This window comes from Cydia pomonella, chromosome 17, assembly GCF_033807575.1.
Source record: "Cydia pomonella isolate Wapato2018A chromosome 17, ilCydPomo1, whole genome shotgun sequence".
Taxonomy (NCBI): Eukaryota; Metazoa; Arthropoda; class Insecta; order Lepidoptera; family Tortricidae; genus Cydia; species Cydia pomonella.
The window spans coordinates 9,572,820-9,578,013 of NC_084719.1; positions in this window are offsets into that span (position 1 = coordinate 9,572,820).

The following is a 5,194-nucleotide window of genomic DNA, read 5'->3' on the forward strand; positions in this document are numbered from 1 at the left end:
AAAACAAGGGTTTTGAGGTTGGTTGTATGTACGGCATTAGCTTATTTTACCTGCAAAACACATAAGCGTTATTATTTAACTAACTTATTTTCAACATTTACAATCATTTTCACCAAGGTAGACATTGCCTCACAAGGTATTTACTTAAAAGTGGGTAAGTGATATTCATAGAACATGATTTAACTCTAAAGTTGATCTATAATCTCTTAACAAAACTGCAACACTTGTGAAGAACTACAAATTTATTTCTAATTGGCCTACACACTTTGTGTTAACAAATACATTAAAAGTGTGATAACAATTATCATTGTGCTAATTGCTTAGGTAAATCTCTATTATAAAATACTAAGCATTCATGTTAGTGTCACCGGTGGTTGGTAACATTTATATAAGTTATGTGTATTACAACATGGTATTACCCCACCATGACTAAACGATTATACAATTATTTTTCTCTACACTAAAGTACATGTTTCTTAATGTACTAACAGCAACATTCTTAACTAACTAATCATGGACCTTATGTCTATGCAATAAAGTTTACAAATTCTCAGTTATAGTCTGTTTTTTTTACTATAAAGTACTATGCTATACATTTGCTATGTAACTTGTTATATACTATTTCTCAAATAAATCTAACAAACATAAGTTAAATAAGAGTACCGATGTCCACACTGTTTTTACCATGCTGAAAGATGCTGATGCATGAAGTACTGCCCACTTCATGGTAAAAAAAATGATTACAGTGTGGACATTGAATGAATGAATGAATGAATGAATGAATATTTATTGCATGTCACATTACATAAATTGTTAAAGGTGGTAGATTTTAGAAGGTATACATGTGACACCCTGCAAGGGCAATTTAAGCCTTAAATTTAGATAACTTAAATCTACTTAGCTTAAACTAGGTACATTTTAATCATTTATTATAATGGATGATTTGTATTTTCCTAATCATATTCTTCACTTAAAAATTCATCTAAGTTGTAGAAACATTTACTAGCCAGAAATATTTTTAATTTATCATTAAACAACTTAGGTTTATTTAGGTCTTTCAGGGAATTCGGAAGGTGATTATAAATTTTTATGGTCATGTAATGAGGGCCGAACGTAACAAGCTTTAATGTGGAAAGTGGCAATCTTAGTTTATTTAAGTTTCGATTGTTTCTCCTATTATTAATTAAAGGCGTATATAAATCGATGTATTTCCTGACAAACTTGCTCGATTCGAATATGTACATAGAGGTCAGGGTGAGTATTTGGTGCTTAATGAAATAGGGGCGGCAGGAGTCTAGTTGGTCAAGATTAACTAGTATCCTAATGCATGTTTTTTGTAGTATGAAAATTTTGTCTACATCACTGCTATTTCCCCACAGCACTAGGCCGTAAGATAATCTAGAGTAGGCGTATGCGTAATATGCTGTGAGAGCTACTCTTTGATTGAGATTGGTACTCTTATTTAACTTATGTTTGTTAGATTTATTTGAGATAGAAAAATACAAGACAAGACAATTCTCAATCAAAATAATTACTATTGAAATAAAACTACATTTTTATTAAGATGTTGTTAATTTTTTGCCAGAACTAAGTGTAAACAAGTCTGTTTACACTTGATTTATTGGTTAAATTCATCAAAATTGCTTTATGACCACTGACCATGTGATGGAAATTAAACAACAAATCATGTCTGTTTATTGAAATTATAGTAACATATAGATAAGTCAAGGTGAATATCACAGTTGACAATACCGCCATCGAAACTGTTGATAAATACGTATATTTGGGACAAGAGATAGTGACCGGGAAGAGGAACCAAACCAATGAGATCAACAGACGCGTACGACTAGCCTGGGCAGCCTATTCGAATTTAGAGTTTGCCTTCAAAATGAAATTTAAAGCCGAACAAAAAGCCCGCATATTTGACCAATGTATCCTGCCAGTTCTCACTTATGGAGCCGAAACCTGGGTCTTCACCAAGGACATACTACATAAGTTAAGCACGGGCGCTAGAGAGAAAACTAGTTGGGATCACATTGAGAGACCGTAAAACCAATGAGTGGCTGAGACAGAAGAGCAAGGTCACCGATGTTGTAAAACGCGTAGCCAGACTGAAGTGGGAATGGGCCGGTCATATAGCACGAAAAACCGATTCGTGGAGCAAACGTCTACTGGAGTGGCGACCATGGGGGGAGGAACGTCCTCAAAGTAGACCCCAGATGCGTTGGGACGACGACATCAAAAGGACTGCGGGGAAGAAGTGGCTCCAGGTCGCACAGAACCGTGACGAGTGGCATAAAATGAAGGAGGCCTACACCCAAAGGGTAGAGAAGGGCTAAAGAAGAAGAAGAAGAAGAGATAACAGCATCTAATTGTTATTGTTTCTTAATTTTATATTGTTTCGACATATGTCTTTAGTCATGACTGGTCATGAGTATGGGGGTATGTTTTTTTTGCTTCAACTTTATGGTGTGGGGTGTCATTGGAGAGTTCTTTTGAATCAAATAGTGGTCGTCAATATATTTTTTTAAATAAAATAAATTGACGAGTCCTGTGTGGCTAATTAAACTGTGTTCAAAGCACCCTTTTGTTGTTGTAAAAGCTATCATCCATCATCCCTCAATGGCGTACAAAAATCTTCCATCTTCTTCAGAATCTTCTAAATACAGACAGAATAGTTTCTTAATGTGTGCCAGTCTTTCCTGAAATGAGTTGTCTAAAGAATTTGATATCATTATATTCACCTGTAGAATTCCTAGCGTGAGACAAAATTTAGTACAGAGATATTTGAAGTCTTTGAGTGAGTGTTGTTGCCTTTCGGAATACCTATTAAGTACTGAGGTATTATTCATATTTTTAACTTAGTCCTCATTATGTTACTAAGTTAATAAGTATCTTAGTTACTTCCGAATTATCCTCATTATGTATCATTTGTGTTCCCTTTGTTCACATGTGGTTGCAATAGTGTGTAACTTATTCTTTTCGTTTAATGTGAGATCCTATTATTGGCTGCCTGTATCTACTTTAATGTTTATGTACATGTCACAGCAGTTGGGTCTCCAAATAAATAAAAAATCGGCCAAGTGCGAGTCGGACTCGTACAGGAAGGGTTCCGTACCATTATCTATAAAAATGGTAACCCATCCAAGTACTGACCCTGCCCGACGTTGCTTAACTTCGGTGATTGGATGAGAACTTCGAGATTGGAAAGAAATATTTATTTTATTCTGTTTTTAGTATTTCTTGTTATAGCGGCAACAGAAATACATAATCTGTAGAAATTTCAACTGGCTAACTACCACAGTTCATGAGATACAGCCTGGTGACAGATGGACGGACGGACGGACAGAGTAGTTTTTATTTATAGTCTAATATATGGAAACCTTTAGTACAATTAAAAGAATTATAGTACATTATACAACACTTGGCACAAATCCTACCTTGAATGATAATTTTAGTATTTTATTATTTTCAAAAATATGTATACTGCAAATGCACAGACAGTAACAGCTACTGTGCTAAAATTTAAACTAGTTTAATTGAACCTTAGTTAGTGAACAATTTTCCTAATAATCCATTCAAGCTATTGTTTACTTTTTACTGAAAATTTCTACAATGTGGGAATGGAAACTATGCTATACTATACTGGCATTGTTTTACTAATATGAAAACTAGTTGCCACTTTTTTCTCAAGAACAATGCTATTGATAAATCTTTGTTTTGAAATGACAACTTTGGTTTACTTAATATCCCAAGAACCTAAAGGAATTGCTTCGCGGCGCGTATGCTCACTGTGTGGAGTGTGGACCCGCCTAATTAAATTAAAAAAGCTGGTATCCATTTTGGTATTTGCTGTTGATATCAGTTGTATTTTCATGTACATTAACTAAGCTATCAAGAAATCATCAATTATTATAAGTAAAAAGCTAATAATAGATAACTTGAAAGATATGAATTTGATCAATATTTCAGTTTAGTTGGGTATTAAATAGATACTGACAATAACATAAAGAATATTTGGTCTGGTTTAATCATTTACCACCAATCAGGCCTAGTGGGTCGTGGGTGGGAAGCCAATGGTCCCAGGTTCGAATCCCGGTAAGGGCATTTATTTGTGTGACGAGCACAGATATCTGTTCCTGAGTCATGGGTATTTTCTATGTATTTATCTATATACGTATGTATATCGTCGCCTAGGAGCTATAAGTACAAGCTTTGCTTAGTTTGGGGCTAGGTCGTTCTGTGTAAGATTGTCCCCAAAATATTTATTTTTATTTATTATTTATTTTGTTGAACCTGAAATTACGAATTTGTAATTGTGGTAAGTAAAAAGAACTTCCATTTTCTCAATTATAGATTTACAACACAAAACAGTCTGCAATGCAGCAATGCTAATTTATGTTTCCACAGTAACTGCCCAAACGGAATAGCTATTATAAACTGCAGTCTGGTCTAAATTTAGAGTGTAGGGCTTTTATTATCACCAACCCAGACGACTATTTGACTAAGGGGAACCAGTACAAGCGTGAGCTAGCGTTATTATAGACTATGTAAGGGGCCGGATAACCGTGGTTCGAGAGTAGCATGCGGCTTCTAAAGTCACTCAAATATGTACGTACACATAGTTATTTGATTAACAAGGGGGCAAAGTTGTTGTTTAACCCCTTGTGCTAATATTGATATCCTAGAACGCGAAAGATTGCAAAATTGAACCACGAGCATAGCGAGTGGTTCGAAAATAGAATCTTAAACGTTGCGGGGGTAAACAAACTGTGCCACCGAGTGAAACACAAATTGTTTCACCACACCAACACGAGGAAAATACTAACTGTAAAATATTACAAAACATTATTAAATACTTATCATTCAAAATCATCACTTAAATTAAATGTCAACTCTATCAGCCAACATGAGCAAACAACTTAAAATTTGTATCATATTACTTTGCCACACATGTGGATAAAATGCTGCTTTCTTATCAGTTTTTACAGTACTAAAAGAGCCTTTACGAACTGGTGTGGTGAGAAATATTAACCGACTCTGAGATTCCTGAAAGTAGTGGTTTCTTCCGCGGCCTCTTCTAATTAGTTTGCCGACTCCTGGCCTGTGTTGTACTGGCTTGGCAGTCACATGGTCAGCAGAGATCGGGGTGCGATGGGAATAGTACGGGGGGCACGCGCCCGCTGAGTCACCG